Source organism: Scardinius erythrophthalmus, assembly GCF_964197995.2.
Source record: "Scardinius erythrophthalmus genome assembly, chromosome: 4".
In the NCBI taxonomy this organism is placed as follows: domain Eukaryota; kingdom Metazoa; phylum Chordata; class Actinopteri; order Cypriniformes; family Leuciscidae; genus Scardinius; species Scardinius erythrophthalmus.
This window is the reverse complement of record NC_138224.1, coordinates 13030406-13049066: the sequence shown is the minus strand read 5'-3', so window position 1 is coordinate 13049066 and position 18661 is coordinate 13030406. Positions and strand designations below refer to the sequence as shown.

The following is an 18661-nucleotide window of genomic DNA, read 5'->3' as shown; positions in this document are numbered from 1 at the left end:
CAGAATGGTTAATGTCTTGGAGTGGCCAAGTCAATCTCAAACAACTGAGCACCTGTGAAAGTACTTACATGCTGCTGTTCAAGAACTTAATGGGGAAAATTTGACAAAAATGAAGATACACGATGACAGACACTGAGATTAACATCTGACATGACTGCTGACAAATGTTTCCACACTCTTAACTCTGAGGGACAAATACTTCCCTCCGTTTTTTCCTTTACTTAATAATATATCATATGATTCTTTTGGCCTTTTCTTTGGCATTGCAGTTCTTGTTGTAACACACGGCTCCTGAGGTAACTGATGTACACTGTAAAAATGAAGATGGCCAAAGAACATAAAGAACTGCACAAGATGCTGTATTCTGTAATGACTGTGTGTTGCAGACTGTTCAGAGTGATCTGGCCTCACATTCACTCACTATAGAGAGGAATGGAGACAGGTGAAGTTAAAGACAGCTAAGAATCGCAGATCATGGTCACTTCTGAGATTTTACTGTAAAAAATTAAACCTAGTATACAGACACATCTCATTTCTACACCAAATTCGGGAAACTTGCACTTGTTGTCACACGGCGAAGTTGTCACAAGGACTATTTCTGTGTGTGTGTGTGTGTGTGTGTGTGTGTGTGTGTGTGTGTGTGTGTGTGTGTGAGTGTGTGTGTTTTCTCTAGCTTTGGTTTAGCTTTCTTTTTTTCTGGTAACATATCTCACAGAACTTCTGTGCATACCAGATTAGTATAGTAATAGTAGTTATAATAGTAATAATAATAATAATAATAATAATATTTTTGGTTTTAATAGTTGTAGGGTAAACAGACAAGTTGTCACATTTTTGTTGTGATTAAATTTGTTGCCCAAAATTTTTATTCATGATATTTTACATTTTGCATTAATTTTTCTGATTAAATTTAGATGAAAATCCTACTCTAGGCTATTTATGGTAGGTTCCATTGTGTCAGCTTACCTCATTAAGTGTGACAAGTGTGGCATTGTCAACTGCAGTATGTGTATTTAGTGAACTGTACAGTATTTTTCTCTGCAATGAAAATACACACGCTCTCGTAAGAATGTATCTAAATAAAAGAAAAATACATTTAGTATTCTATTTTATTGTATTGGAAATTTGAAAATGACAGGTCTCTGGTAGAAATATTAGTCAATCATGGACAGATATGATTTCAGAATGTCCACAAGCTTGGACTAAATATGTAAATTAAATGAAACTTTTGTATTCCTGACATAATGAATATCAGTCTGCTTAGAAATATGTATCTTTAGAAGTTAATGCCTATTGTGTTTTATGACAAGGATAAATAATTAGCTTGCAGAAATGCTGAGATTAATTTCTGCTCATTACGTGCTGAACTTGTTTACACAGCAGCAAAGGAAAATATCTTAGTTTAAGAAGGAGAGCAAATCTCCAGTGTTCCAATGTCATTTAAGTTTTTTTTTTCTTTTCTTTTTTTTTATGACTCTGAAATTATTTGGTTTGAGAAGTGCAATCCCTAATAAGGTGTATCAGGAAAAACAACAGGGGAAAAAGGAATCAGGGGAACGGCGTCTTTTGAGTACAGCCACTGTGTTTGTGTTAATGAATGCAGGTTGGGTTAATGACGAGGAATAGACTTCAAACAGCGCAGTGAGGCTGTCTGTCTCTGATGGGGGTCTTTTTGATGCTTTTTCATAACCGCTTCTAAGGATAAAGTCTTTGCATAGGCTGCTCTCGTCTCTATAGCGCATGGTGTCACGTACATGCCGAACTTTGATCAGGGCTTTAGGTCAGCAAATCTGTTGTAGAAATCAGGAGTAGTGCTTAGTGATTGGAGACTGAAAATGGCTCGTCCAATCACTTACAGCCGTCTTCATTTGCTTGAGAGAGATGCAGTGTGACAGTACGTGAAATCATTTAACAGGTCTGCTGAGGCTAACAATGTGGGCTGATTTGGACTTTTAAATAACTTAAGGCATTATATTATAATTAGGGTAGTTGTTGTTGTTTTTTCTATAGGAAGCGTGTGGTGTGTGAATCTCAATACAAGTCAGACCCCATCTGTACCTATGTGAAGTGATCCTTAAATACATAAATATACATATGATTTTAGGGCTGTCAGAGTTAACGTGCTAGTTTAATTAAATGCAACTGAACACATTTGTGGCGTGAGTTAATTACCACCGATTAAATTCAAGAATGGTTGCTGTTCTTGCATCTATATTAGTGGGATTCCTCAGAACGGGATCGTCTTATTTGTGGGTTCAAAATGACAGCCTCGTATCTGAACCCTCCTTCATACCTTTCTATATCTGCGTCTGTTTTACACCCTCTCTCAGTCTGTTATTTCCTATCAGTCATTCTCTTTGCATCTGTCTTGTTTGATGACATAAGTGCATGTTATCTAGCTGACTGAGGGCTGTTTAATTTGATCTAACCAGATGAAAACAAAACGAGCTGTTCCGTCAGTCATCTCTGTTCTATGGACTTATTTCCTTCCTTCCTTCCTTCATTCCTCCCTCCTTTTTCCGGTCTGCTTCTCCTATCATTCTTTTGTATACACACCCATTTCATTTGCTTCTCCTTCATTTCACTCTCTCTCCTTCATTTGTTCCTTCTCTTTTGTTCTCTCAATCATTTTTTTTTCTCCCCCACAAGCTCTATCCTGCTTTCTCTCACACTAATTGTGTTGTGAAACACCTTTGCTGTGTGTTTCGGGGCCCGAGTCCATCAGGGCCAGTGTGTGTGCGAGTGTGCGTTTGATGTGTAGTGCTGTCCGCACTGCTCTGTATGCTGGTGAGAAGGGGATCATTATGTGTGCTTGTATTCGAGTCGTTTTTATTTAAGATGCCAGACAATGGACTGGTGATTGAAGAAAACAGCAGGCTGACAATGAGTCTCTGTGTCTGATAATGCAGCACCATCCTGCCGGGCAGCTTTAGGAGGGCCCCGGCTCATTGTGGCTCCGAGGAGAAAGGGAGAGAGGGAGCGAGAACAAACCCGCTGCTTAGTAGGAGGAATATTTTGTCGTGGTATGTCATTATTTTGCAAATTTGTATTATCTCATCATGTTGTCTTCATTGTAATTGCGGCTAATTAGAGGGCTAGTTAGAGGCCGGGCTTTGAGGCTAGCTTTAGCGTGAAAGAAGCCCGCCGATTAGCACTCTCCACCGGAGGAAGCACAGAAAGGGGAGATTAATCTGGTTACCTTGACGACACTCGCTTCCATCTGCGAGGAACAATGTGGTTTTGTTTCTTTGGATCAGTTCGGATCAACAGAACGTGGTGCTCTTGCTTTAACAATGCCCAATTCTGTCTAACCTTTTCTGTCGCCCTCCTGTTTAGGCCCCCTTGCCACCTCCACTCCTTCTCTAAATCTTCATCCCCTCATCTCTTCACTACTCAGTTTTCTTGCTTCTTGATGTCCCTGTGATTTTTCAGACTCTGTGACTTTTAAAGTCTTTAAAGTGTGTGTATTAGGGATGGACATTGTGATTGATTTTTGTCCACTTGACACATAAAAGATAATTGATCTAACTACTCAAGTACTCGACAAATGCATTACCCAACTATTTGACAAGTAAATAATCGACTTCTCGACAGGTAAATCACCTAACTACTCGACAACTTGACGGATAAAGCATCTCACCACTCGAAAGGTATACATCATCTGTACTCGCATACTCGACAGGCAAATCCTCGGACTATTTGAGAGCTTAACAGATAGATTATTCGACCTCTCGACAGGTAAATCATTTGACTACTGCCAAACTCGACAGATATAAATCATCCAAATACTCAACAGTTAAACAATCCGACCACTTGACTGGTAAATTATTTGATTACTTGATCACTCGGCAGGTAAATCATGTGACTGCTCGAGTACATGACAGATAAATCATCTGATGACTCGGGTACTTAGCACATACTACTAATACTACTGCTACTTGAGTATCATATGCACATTAAAAATAATTTTGTCTATATACATATACAGTATGTTTGACTGATCTGATCATTGCTGTTATGATTGAGTACTCTGGTACTGTACATGTTGTCCATCCTTAGTTGCGTGTTGATTGAAAGGCAGGAGAATGTGTGCTGTGACAGGCGGAGGTTACCAGAGGTTGTGACCTTGTCACTCCAAGCCTGAAGATTTTTCCCAAATCCTCCACTGGGCTGAAAAGCACTTAATGAAATAATACACCCGTCTGACTGTAGACCCAGCTTAGGGACACCCCTCCAAACACCAACCGCAGAGACAGTGAGCTGTGAACTTGTACAGTGGAAGGGAGAAGGCTTTTAACAGTAAAAAAATAAAAAAAGTATTTTGTTTTCTTTGTGATGGGGAAGAAAAGAGAGAAAGAAAAAGAGGAAGAAAATCAGCCTCTCGTTTCACATGTAAGTGTTCATTGTGATGAGCAGTTAGAGTTGGAGCACAAAACGCTGTCTCTCCATCTGGTGTTCACTTTGCACTCTGAACAGAGAGAGAGAGAGAGACAATTGAAAGAATGCCAGTGACATCTGCTCCCATGGGCGCCACAATGGAGATCCATAGAGATCATACTCACACAGCCCTCACGTACAAAGACACCACTGTACGTGTGTGTGTGTGTTCACAATCCATGTGATCTGGGACTTCACAGCATCTTGACAAAGCCATGCCCATTGTACTCTCCAAAGATGGAACTCTTCAAACTTCTGTTCTCTATTCTAATTTAGAGAAATGTAGCAAAATACATTTATTTATTTATTTGTGTTTGGATATTGTTGACAGTCTGTTGGTCTGTCAACTTTATGCCATTGTTAAAAATATAACATATGTGTTTCTAAACGAGTGAAGGCAGGCATAATGTACAATCAGCCTGTTGTTATTGCAAAAATAAACCCAGACAGGATGATCAAGCTTCTTTTTTGGAGATTATGACCAGGTGACTGTACATTATTGTACAGTAAAGATCATTGTAACCCACTAGTAATAACTCCAGTATTACCAAATCCTTCATAAAGAGTTACTAATTATTTGGAACAGTATTCTAAAGTGAAAAGCAATATAACTCTCTAGTAATGACTGAAGTAATTGTAAGCTTTTAAGGTTTTGGATATTGATTCTGACGGATTTGGTAACACTTGACTTGAGTCATTACTAGTGGGTCGCCATGATCTTCAATTTAGAATACTAATATACATTTTTAGTAATTCCTTTAGAAGGAAGAAGTAACAGTTGCATCATTAGTGGGTTTAATGATCTTCATTTTAGAATACTGATCCAAATAATTCCAGTAATTCCTTTAGTAGGATATAGTAACACATTACCATCCAAAACCTCAAAAGTGTACAATGACTTAAGTCATTTTAGGGATTTATCATGCTTTTCACTTTAGAATGCTGATCCAAATAATTAGTAACTCCTTTTAAAGGATTTGGTAATACTCGAGTCATTGCTAGGTTACAAGGATCTTTGCTTAGAATTAATTATACATTGTGCATTACTCTCATTAATTATAAACCAGTATATAATAAGTTCTTAGTCCTCTGGCAGGTATAAAAAAAAAAATAGTAGTTACTGATTAGCTAATAGTGAACTACCTCATTCAACTGAGCGCTGTTACTTAATTTGTTAATCAGAGTTTCTTGTTAGTTAATAGTAGTAATTAGAATGTTAATATTGCGTTACTCATTTGTTCCTGTGTAGTTATTCAGATGACAGTATTCTAAAGTGTTCCTCAAAAATATATATTAAATAGAAAAGTAATTTTAAATTGTAGTAATACTTCACAATATTACTGTTATTACTGTATTTTTGATCAGATAAGTGCAGTCTTGGTGAGCATAAGATACTTTTTTTTTACTTTTATCTTACCAACCCTAAACTTTTGAATGGTAGTGCATACAAAAATATGTTCATTACTTTTTACTTTGGACAATTTATAAATGTAACTGTTTTTGTAAATTCTTCCAGTTTCAAGTACAACAAATGAGGGTAAGGCTAGTTTGTGTATGTGGGTTTGTTAGTGCGGGGGTGTGTTTTTGTGTGTTTCTGCATACTTATCTTTGTGGAAAATTTCCCCTGTTGTGTTTCATGTGCATTCAAACCGGAGTCTGACGATACGCTCGTAATTTTCGTAAGTCATCTCTCTCCAAATCGCTTCAAAGATTTGCAGAGTGCCAAAGATTTCCACCGTTTTTTTTTCCTCGGGCCAGTTCTGGCGCGGTGCAGCAAGGCGTGATGAACAAATAAACAACAAAACAAAAAAAGAGAAATGCAAAAAAACAATATATGAACAGAGAGTGTTTTTTAAAGGACCTCTGTCGAAATGAACTTTCAGATATGTCTTCAACTGCACACATCTGCTGCATGTGGTACATCTGTTCTTCAGCCACTGAAAGCTGACAGGAAATATCCTCATTATTGAAGCGTCGCTGATTATTCATATTCACTCAATCATTTGTTCACCCACCTGTTTATTCGTTCACTCCTTCACTCTCTCCAAAATAGCAGCTTGATTTGAATGTAGAGTGTCTTGTGTCTTCACAGAGGAAATGAGGGTGTTTTGTGTAGAAAATTACTGTGGTTTGAGTTTACATATGGAAGCCAACCGAAATGTTGGAATTTGGAGCCAAGATGGCTCTCATCATGCACTTGACCAGATAGAGCTGTGTGTGTGTGTGTGTGTGTGTGTGTGTGTGTGTGTGTGTGTGTGTGTGTGTGTGTGTGTGTGTGTGTGTGTGTGTGTGACTACACCTGATGATTATGCCTTGTTTGGCAGGAGCAGTGGGGGCTATCGTGCCACGTCCTCTCTATGGTCTGCTTACCGTCATGGCAACCCAGCCATGGCCCCGCTCTCTTAATGGCAGCGTTTATGACATGATGTCACCTGTGTGAGCAAGCTATTGTTTGACTCCTGCCCACGTGGCATTTTCCTCCCAAACACATGGCCTCTCTGTTACATATACACTTAGAGGAAAAGAAAAAGAAATGGGAGCTGGACCAGCGTATTTTACACTGCTTTAAATTCTACTGCTTGAGTCATGACTCCTTAATAACCTACGACACATGCAAATTCTGTCTTTTTCTTCTTCTTTTTTTTTTTTTTTTTTACTCTGCCTCATGTTGTTCCAAACATGTGTGATTTTGTTTAATAAGAATACTTAAGAATGTGCTGCCGGCTCTTTTCAGTATAATGAAAATGAATAGTTGGGACTGGCTCCAAAATGACAAAAAAATACGTCTTAAGTCATTCGAGCCTTGTATCACCAGACTGATGTTTGAAAAACAGATTAGAAAATCTGAATATCTAACCTAGCTCCTACTGGCACATTCATGATGATGTGGGAGGTATGGTGATAAAAATCTTTTGATTTGAATCTTTTCACTGATTCAGTTGATCCAGTTGACAACAACTTAATGATTTGTTCACAGGTCGAATTGATCTGGTTGTTGAGTTCAACTCATTGATCCAGTGAGCCTGTCACAGCAGTTAACAGCTGAAGTTAAAAGCTCAAGAGAAGATCGAATGACTTAAATTTCACACAAATCTATTGTGCAGTATGACTTCAGAAGACTTGAAATAGCAATTGAGTCTTATGGAGCACTTTTAAAAGCCTTTTTGAGCTTGAAAGATCCAGTACCCATTCATTGTAATAGTTTGGAAAAGAGCAACCAGCATATTATTCAACATTTCAACACCTTTCATGTTCCACAGTAGAAAGTCCTAAAGGTTTGAAACAACATGATGGTAAGGAAATGATGACAATTTTTATTTTTAGGTGATCTAAAGTAGATTTTTTTTATCTAATAATACATTATTTGTCACTTACATATCATGGCTCTTAATAGAACAGCCTTGTATCCTAATGAAACAATCAAAAGTGTGTGTAATTATGAACGGGGTGTCCGTGGAGATCAGCGAACAGATGGGAATTAGTCATTGTTGAATATCAAAGAGTGCATGGCATCGGAAGCAGATCCTACAATGACAGGGAAGTGACATGGGAGAGAGATAAAAAATGAAAAGTACAAGCAGTATAAAAGATGCAGAAGTAACAGAGCGAACCCTCACCCTTTGAGACCCGTACCTAGGTATAGAAGCTAATGAGATCCCTTTTTGGGAGGGGGAGGTGATCGTTAAGGGTGATAGAGAGTATACCAGGGTATTGTCTACCCCAAACACACACAGACACACACGGCCTCCTCCCCTCCTCGTGCCATACAGTCTGCTTGGCGATGCCCTCTGTGCCATCTGTAGCCTGTGCCCTGTGTGCATGCCCCTCCCCCGCCCTCTGCACTGTGCTGGGTGGGCTTAACCATCTGTGTGCCAGAGGGGGATCACAGGAAATGGACATAACACACAAACATGCACAAGCACATATACATCCACTCTGCATGGATGAGCCCTAGCTATACCACCATGTCTAGTATTCTTAACGGAAGTCCTGTATGCTGGTAATAATTTTATTACCTATATATGAGTAGCTAATTTAAGTTCAAGTTTATGCTTTGTAAGGTAAAATGTAGTGACCAAAATAGTGGTCAGGCCAATTAATTGGCTAATATTTGTGCCTTTTATCTCAATGGTGATAATTAAATTCTATAACTAAATTGTATTTTTATAATATTTAATTATATATATATATATATATATATATATATTTATATATATGCATGTATATATATATATGTATGTATGTATGTATGTATGTATATATAATGTCTTTTTTTTTTTTTTTTTTTTTTTAACCAGGGGCATTTGTTGGTTACAGTATTTAATTCTTTTTGCGTACCAAATGCTACAATTATAATTTAATTATACACTTTTTTTATATTATACAAATATTTATTTAGTACATTATTTATTTATTTATTTATTTATTTTTTTATTTTTTTATTTTTTTATTAAAGGTCCCGTTCTTCGTGATCCCATGTTTCAAACTTTAGTTAGTGTGTAATGTTGTTGTTAGAGTATAAATAATATCTGTAAAATTATAAAGCTCAAAGTTCAATGCCAAGCGGGATATTTTATTTAACAGAAGTTGACTACATCGAACGGCCCGTTTAGACTACATCCCTCTACTTCCTTCTTTAATGACGTCAGTAGAACAGTTTTTTGACTAACCTCCGCCCACAGGAATGCTCCCTCAACTCTACTGAAATTCGTTTATGTACTTGCGCACTTCTTATAACTTACTGTGTTTACTCCGCTCTTACAGTGATTTTCTGAAGTAAAACTGATGCTTCATCTTTTGTGTGATGTACAATAAACTTTATTATACTCATCAGTATATGTTTGATCATCATTCAGACAGCAGACTTGTAGGCTATTAATAAATAATGGATACATACAAGCAGATGACAAATACGTTATAATAACCGTAATTAAACTACTAAACTATACCTGTTCCATCTCTATACAGCACTCTGACTCTGTAGGCATTATTGTCCGACTCGAAATGAACACCGTTACTGAGAGTTTCTGATATTATCATCATTCCGTGAGATGAAATTGTCTTGAGAGACTGAGCTAGGGTGACCAGACGTCCCGAAAAATTCGGGACAGTCCCGAAATCTAAGCTGTTGTCCCGAATCCCGAATCCGGCCCTAATTGTCCCGAAAATTATACTAAAGCAAATTCTTGAGTAGTTATTGTCTGATAAAACATTAAAAACCGTCCGTGGAGGTTGAGTCGTCCTGCAGCCAGCCCCCGCCGGCTGTTTATTGGCTGCAGCATCTTTTTCTTTTTCTTTTTTTGAAGTTCAACAAAGATACCGTAGGCGCGAATTAAAATGCATTGATAAGCGAGCGCGAGTTGCCGCAGCCGCGAGGACAGTGAATGTGCAGGCAGCCAGTAAAGGAGTGATTGATTGGTCGCGGCACTGTTTGCAAAAAAAAAACTTCGGCCTAATGTCTAATGTTGGGTTACACAAAGCAAATCATCTACACAATTATTTAGTTTTCTTATTTAATGACCGACAATTTCGTCATAATAATTTTGGCATAAGGCTTATTAGCGTTAGACTTTACTATAGCCTGAAATGTCTGATTTACGCACTGTTACAACAGTCTTTTTTTTTTTTTTTTGGTCACAATGACATTTGAGTTCATGATTTTAATATTGTTTTTTTGTGGCAGACTAAATATTAATGACAGACTGTTGATCTTTGAATAAAAATATGTTTGGTTCAGGTTTGAAAATTCATTTTATTATAAGGCTATGTAGTCTAATATCATTGTAGGACTACCCCAAAACCTCTCCAAACAACACTATTATTTTACATCTTGTGAAAAGGGACATAATACGGGACCTTTAAAAAAGAATAAAAAAATTATTTTATGTTATGTTATTTTATTGTATTATTTTATTATATTATTTTTCTTGCCAGAGAAATTTGTTTGCTCTTAATTGGTCAGTCTTTTAACATATCTATTGTTTGTGTGTACCTACTTTACCATGTTTTGGGGATACATTTGTACACAAACCTAGATAAAGATAAAGATAAAACCTGAGATAAACCTGCCAAAATCTCCCAAAACCTCCTTTTAGGAACTTCCTCATTTGTATAAAAAAAAAAAAAAAAAAAACTAATAATAAAGTAAATGAAATGGGGTTGTTGTTGTTTTGTAAATCTGTAAAAATGTAGAAAGTTTTCTGTTAGGGTGTGGGCTAGGGTAAGGTTACAGTATTCAAAACTAGCATCGCAATGTCCCCATTTTTATAGCCGTGTGTGTGCAATTATATTATATTGTGCCGTAGTGAACACATATTGATTACATTGTAAACATTCCATTGTAAAAACAATTCTCTCTTTTGTTTTCCTTTCTTTCCTCCCCTCTATTATTATTTCCGCTTTCCTCCTTTGCATTCCCAGAACCCTCCCTGAGGAAGTTCGTGCTGGATGGCAGTATTTGAGGGTATTTGGCAATCTGGGAATGGGGAAAAGTCTTGGATGTTTGGCAGGTGTGTGTGTGTGTGTGTGTGTGTGTGTGTGTGTGTAAGGAAGGATCTAGGATGTTTGGATGAGATTACATGGCACCATGTCTGACAGTTTGGCATGGTAAGTGTTGGCCTTATGTGTTTGTTAGGTAGTCTAGGAGATTTGCCGCTCTGAGGGTCAGCAGTGTCAGGTGTTTGGCTGAAAAGTGGAGGTGGTGTGGGGCTTTGAGCTTGTAGTCCTCGGGAGTTGACAGGACCGTGGTGGGCAGAGTGGAGTGTTTGGCGGCGAGAGCGTGAGGGGCAGAATGGGTGTTCTGGCAGCGGGGTCCAGGATGGACTGGGACGCCCATGGCACAGAGAGGAAACATGGCTGGAGGATTATGCAGAAAGAGAGGGAGAGAAGTCTGAGCGGCAGAGGAAAAGCTGAGAGAGAGAGGATGTGCCTCCAGGTGAACAGGATTAAGAGAAAGATCTGTTTGCAGTTCCCCTCAGAACTCCTGTTGTCTCTCTCTCTGCCTTCTCGCTCTCCCTCGATGGCTAATAGGCTTCCTTAAAAGCAGTCATTTTAAACATTACAGTTCCCCAGAACAAACAGGTCCCCACCACCGTACCTTAACTTTCTCTCCCCAGAGGAAAGAAAAATTACAAATGAGATCCCTTTGATATCGACATTGCTTTTCCTAGACGGCAGTAAAATGACATGGAGAGCAATTGAAATCCCCTGCTTCTCAGATTTTTATCCCAAGAGAAAGACTTTAGTCTCACGTGTATGGTAGCTTGTTTTCACCTCAGAGATTTTTTATAAGAAATTAAAGTCCCATTGTGAGAGATAAAGTTGCAATTACAAGAAATATAGTTTGTCAAGTCACCTTTATTTATATAGTTCTTCATACAATAGAAAAAGTTTCAAAGCAACTTCACAGTAATAAACGCGAAAAGAACAAAATCAATGATGCAAACATCATCAAAAGCCCTATTCGGACGGTATTAGTTTTTGAGGGGGTCGTTAGAGAAATTTGTGTTTCACAGACGTACTTTGCTATTTTAATCCGGTCCGAATCTGCCAAGTCTGTGTTTTTCTCACGCAACTTCTGTAAATATTCCAAGGCAAATTACCATACTGTTTTTCGGCAAACTCAACGTTTCTCTATGAAATCTAATCCCGTCCTAATGTGAATGTCTGTGATTCCTGATCTTGTGTTATCCTAACGCTTCTCCTCGTGTGTTTTTGACCTAGCTGAGCTACCGTTTACGCACCAATCTTCTGCATGCTTTTATTTTGTTTCAATATGAATAGTATCCGATGATAAAATAACATGCAATTAATAAATGGAGACTGGCAATTTTAAAATCATTGTCAGGAAAGAGTAAGATAGTCTAGATTTCTCTGTTCACTTATTTACTATAAACAGCCACTGCTATAAACGTGTGAAGTTTCCTTAAATGTTTTTATTTTATTTTTTATAATAATTTAAAATAATATAAACTCAAAATGAAGAAATTAAAAGACATGGCGCACACACAGCACATGAAATTCTGTAACAGCCACGTCTAGAAAACACACACTCCCACTTATGTAATAAACACGGAGATGTTGGTCCCGTCCGAATCGGTACATGAAATTACAGATGTCGAGTCATAAGAATTGTAACTCAAACGTCGTTTAGAAAACTCCCATCCAAATAGGGCTAAATATGAGGCAAATTCACAGAACTCTACAGAAGACAATACTGTCATTATTCAGCTCAAGTCAGTTCAATGTTGATTCAATTCAGTGTCTCTCTTGCAAAATTTGTCAATTATAAAATAAATTTGATTCAGCTATACAGTTGCAATTACAGGCTTCTGAACATGTTGTCTCCTCCTGAAGTTCTGAGGAGATCTCAACAACATCTCTTAACTAAAACCTCATTTCTCGTTTCTCAGATAGACACAATTGACTTTTTAAAAAATAAACTCTATTTTCATTATGCAGTAGAGCTTTGGTCTTTTGTTTTATTCACCGTTAAACTGCGATTGCGGTGGCAGCATCAGAGGCGTGGAAGCAGGCGGAGGATGAGGAGGTGTTGTAGCTGCAGGCTGGAGATCTGAGAGCTTCTCGCAGATGGACTTTTAGAGGAGCTGTACAAAGCCACTGTGGAGAATCATCTCAATGCTGTTTTCTCCCTCCCTTGTTTTCCTTTCTCTTTCCTGACTGTTCTCCGCAGGCACAGAAGTGCCGAAGCCGTTTAGAAGCATGTGCTCTTGAGTTTCCTGGAGAGAATTGCCAGGTATATTCTCTCGGCAAACTCTGTCACATGAAGAACTCAGGACTGACATTTAAAGGGGTGGTATAATGCCCTTTTCACAAGATGTAAAATAAGTATTTGATGTCCCCAGTGTGTGTATGTGAAGTTTTAGCTCAAAATATCCATAGATATTTTTTATATAGCATGTTAAAATTTTCACTTTTTGAAGGTGAGCAAAAACGCACCGTTTTTGTGTCTGTCCCTTTAAATGCAAATGAGCTACTGCTCCCAGCACAGAGGGCGGAGCTACAATAGCTTGTGTCTTTTTACCTCACACACACATGCACCGAACATTTCAAAAACTTTTAGCCTTTTATCTTCAAACCGGAGTCAGACAATGATGGAGAGACTCAAGAAGAAGTGACAACATGTAGACAACATTTCCGAATGTTTAGTTGATTAATTTATGTAGCTTATTTGTAGTTATCTTCTAGTCATTGATTAGCATATTCTGTCTTGATAATCTATAAATCGCGTTCCCGGGGCAGGGTTTATGCAAATTTTAGGGTTGGTGATGTCACTAACCCAGGAGGAATGTCGTGTAGTCCCTACCAGCCGTTTGTTGTAGTCCTTAAAAAGCGATTTCTTTAAAATAAAATATCTCCCTTTGCTTTTGAGCTTAAAAGTTTTGCTTTTGAGCTTGAAACTTTGAGCTTCGTAACTTTGCAGATGTTGTTTATGCTCAAACAGAAATATTACACACTAACTAGAAACGGGAATTGAAATTATAATCAACCACCCCTTTAAATTTAAAAGTGTCTGGGCTTTTGGGAAGAGTTTGATGTACTATGTAGGCATACTTTAATGCAAGGCTTTCTCCCCTGTTTACCCAGATCATTTAATAGGAACTAAGCTGTAAAAATGAGTCAGCAGTGGGTTACACTCAACTACCAAACACTTTTTGAAAAAAACCCAACAAAATGCCCAGCAGTCTGGGTAAAAATAAAAAAAAAAAACAGTAAATTTGACATTGTAGCCAGTTTATGAGGTATCAAGCTTGTGTAACCGAAGTACATCGGTTTAGCACTAATAAGCTTTATGTGTTTGTTTGGAAGAGAGAAAGAAATATGAATTTCCCCAATGTGTGTGTTTGTTTCTGATGTTCACCAATGATGTATTTGATCAAAAATACAGTAAAACAGCAATAATGTGCATTTTATTATAATTTAAAATAACTGTTTTCTATTTTAATATATTTTAAAATGTAATTTATTCATGTGATGGCAAACCTGAGTTTTCACCAGCCATTACTCCAGTCTTCAGTGTCACATGATCCAACAGAAACTTGCACATGGTGCCCCAGAAAACATTTATTATCAATGTTGAAAACAGTTGTCCTGCTTAATATTTTTGTGGAAACCATAATATATAGTTTTTCAGGATTCTTTGATGAATAGAAAGTTCAAAAGAACATAATTTATTTAAAATGGAAATCTTTTGTGACATTAAAAATGTATTTACTGTTGATTTAATGCATCCTTGCTAAATAAAACTATTAATTTCTTTCAAAAAGAAAGTAGAAAGTAGGTTGAGTCTAACACAGCAGTTTAGTGATAGGAAGAGTAGATGAAAAGAGCAAGGTACGGATGAAGGAATTGAGAGAAAGGATGGATGGATGAGTTCCAGGGGGCATTATCGTTCGTCATTATTTGAGCTCATGCAGTGCTCCATCGCGGCTCTAATGGCGCGAAGACACTTGGTGTTTCTTTCCTCTCTTCACTCTCTCTCTCTTTCATTCACACTACTCTTTCCCAAGCCTGGCGCTGCAAAGTAGTTTAGTCTGTTAGAGCTTGTTTCAGCCTTGTTATGTGAAGTGAAACACAACTACTGTCTTGTGAGTACCTGTAATCCAGTAGACTGCTCTTGACTGTCGGTTCATGGTTGTAGTGATGCGACGTCTTCGTTGTAATGCATTTTGTAGTACCTGAGTCGTGTGAGGTTATGTCTCTTTGAAAATGAAATGAAGCATAATTTTGCCCTCCAGGTTGTGAATTTTCTTCCCCTACTGGGAGGAAGCACATCTCCCTGGACTTTGAGAGAACAAATGTTCAGTTGTGTTAATATTCATGTCCCCCCTGTACATTCATGTGTTTGTGTTTCAGGAATTGGACACTACAAAACAGTGTCAGAATGTGTCATTGCAATATAGCAGGGAGTTTTAATCTTAACAAACCCAGCGACCCCAATCCAGACTCAGACAAATCAGGGATCATTAATAATCTTTAATTAATAACATCAACATTATTATCTTCTGTAATGCTGAACAGATCAAAAAAGTGCCAGTAAAGACATTTATAATGTTACAAATGTTTTCTTTTTCCAATAAATTCTGTTCTTTTGAACCTTCTACCATTTACAACATTGATAATAATAATAAGAAATGATTCTTGAGCTCCAAATCAGCATCAGAATGATTTCTGAAGGATCATGTGACACTGAAGACTAGAGTCACGGCTGTTGAAAATTCAGGTTTGCCATAAGAGGAATACTACATTTTAAAATAGAAAACAGTTGTTTTAATTTGTAATATTTCACAATATTGTTGTTTTTATCAAATAAATGATTTGCTGAGCATAAGGGACTTCTTTCAAAAAAATAGACCGAACAAAACCGATGCATTGGGCAATTTTATATTTTCTCCTCTCCTCTACTTTTTTTTTTTTTTTCATTTAAAATCTTACCGAACCCAAACTTTTCAATGGCAGTGTAAATAAAATGGAATATATGATTCTTTTTGTGGACCTAAGGTGAAGAAAAAGGAATCGTTCACCCAACGTTTGTTGTTGCCGTTTGTGTAACACAAATCTGTGCAGTTTTACAACTGGTTGGCAGGTCATTCACGACTACAAACGGGCATTATAGACAGCCTAGTGGGTGAAACAGAGAAAAAAACGTTATTACAACCCCAGAGCGCCTTGCAGACAAATAAAAGTGTAAAACATGTAAAAGCAGTTGTTGTGTATTTTGTGATATGTTGATATTTACCATTGCAAGATGACTGACAGCAGCAGAGGACAACAGACAGATTTTTCTGTGTGTGTGTGTGTGTGTGTGTGTGTGTGTGTGTGTGTGTGTGTGTGTGTGTGTGTGTGTGTGTGTGTGTGTGTAAAGCCGGTCTTCTGCTGAGGAGGGAAGATAAGGACTCTATCTTAATAGCTTCTCTCGTCTGCCACTCAGCCATCAGACAGAGATTTCCTCTCTCTCAGTCCAGATAAACGCACTTCACAACCTTGTCACATGCCTCACACAAGCCAAAGAGCGAAAGAAAGGAAGAGAATGAGAGATGGGCAACCGTAGAGATCCAGAAAGGATTAAAATTAAAATGCTGTCATCATTAACTCACCCTCATGTCATTTCAAACCTGCATGACTTTCTTCTGTGGAACACAAAAAGGAGAAATGTTTCGGAACGTGCTGCTCTCTTTTCTTTACAGTGAAAGTGAATGGGGACTGGAGTTTTCAAGCTCAAAAGAAAAGTTATCCATATGACAAGCCAACCAGTTGTGAATTTCACAGATTTGGCAGTTTTATTGTAGGCTTTTCACTGGCTTCATTCTGTTAAAGTAGTAAAATCCAATTTGTGAATGAACCATTTAGACCGGATGAAGAAAAATGAAGTGACCTGCACATTTCTCAAAATATCTTCTTTTGTTTTCCATTGAAGTAGTAAAGTCATATGGGTTTGGAACAAAATGAGGTTAGGTAAATAATATGTGCAAAAATTGTTCGATTTTTGAACTACATTAATTTGATCTGTTTGAAGGATATAAATACTGTTGGGCCTTAGTAGAACTTCCCTGATTTTGCCTCTTAGGGGATAATAGCTGAATTATAGCGGTGTGTGTCTGTAACGGTGTAAGGGAATTGTTTACTGCCTGTCTGTGTCAGACCCTCAGTACTCGGGGCCTCTAATGCAGCACAGCTGTGAGGGGGCTTGGACACTACACATCTGCTGAAGGGACCTATTGTGTGTTTTCATATGTGCGTTTGCTGGATGCATGCATTTGTGATAAACGGATAAAGACGGAGCCCACATGCATGTTTCTTTACAATTTTATCGGATTTTTTTCTTTTCTTTGCATGTATGCAAATACCTGCGTGAGCATATGTGTGCGGTGCAGTATAATTCTCACATAAAAGCCTGTGGTTAGAAAAGTGAAGTTGGTAGATTTGCCGGAATTGAACGAATCAGCCCATCTGGAGAGTTTGAACCTTGAAAGCACCTGCCTTCTCCATTCACGCTCCTGTTCTCTTAAAAAGCCATCTTCATCAATAGCAGCTTTAAAAGTGGATGAAACTGTTTGGAACTGCTCTTTATTCCTGTTCTGATGGATTTTCTGCTCTGTCTTTGTCTCACTGGCTTTTGTTGATGTTATTTCAACTCTCTTTTTTTTTCATTTTCATCTATTTCTCCATCACCTTGCAGCCTTGACTCGAAAGATCGTTAAAATGTTTAACTACAGATAATTGCTACCTGAGAGAAGCTAATTAATTTGCCGCTTATGCTGGTGTGCGTGTGTGTGTGTGTGTGTGCGCGCATTTTATTCACTACGTTCTTTTCCCTTTGAAACATCTCTACAGTATCCTGTCTTCTGTCACCACTTTGTATTAGTGCTTTCTAAATCAAGCATCACTATTACTATTGCTCATATTTGGAGTTAGGGATTGAAACAACCCCTTGTACCCTAGTATTAAACTTTGCCAATGTTGTCCAGCAAAGTTTTGCTCTACAGACATATATGAAATTGTGTGGCTTATTGACTAGAATTGTGCTGTTTCTAAACAATCAGACGATTTCTGCATGATTGGTGGATTTATTCCCACAGACTTACACTGAAGGAGGGATTGTGTGAAGACTTTCATAAACTTATGTGCGTTTGTGTGTATATATACAGTATATACACACACAAAACCACAGGAGTTATTTGTATGTATTAGGGCCGTTCTGCAAGCGTACAGTTTTAGCAGGGGTCAGTCTGGGTCGGTGTGTGCCTTGAACATTGTCATGCTGCTAACAATTTCCTCAGTGATCAACAGGAAAATGCACAAATAATGTTACCACAATGCCCTAACAACATTATTACTGTGTTTGCTGGAGAGGCGAGGTCACAGTGCTATTCTAAGTTCACTAACTTACTCAATAAATTGGATTATCTACCAAACATTACATGATTTTTTTTCAGGCTTATCATAAATTAAATGCCAAGCAAAGACAATTTTGCTGTAAATATTACCGTGACTTCAGGAGACATAAAGGAAATAAGATGATTAGTGTGTGTATGTGTATGTGTATATAAATATACTGTATATACACACTAATCTTATTTCCTGCATGTCTGTGTGTAACTTCACAGTAAATATGTCTGCAGTATGTTCAGAAGGTAGACTGCAGTGTTTGTGAGGTTGAGAAAAACTGTCACACTGTTTAAAGTTCACCGTTAAAGTCTTGCTG

The 18661-nt window shown here is 37.8% G+C and overlaps 1 protein-coding gene across 3 annotated transcripts in view; it reads left to right on the top strand.

Moving 5' to 3' along the window:
- Positions 1-18661, top strand: part of sox5 (SRY-box transcription factor 5) — a 207527-nt gene that overhangs the window by 114896 nt on the left and 73970 nt on the right. The window lies entirely within an intron of this gene.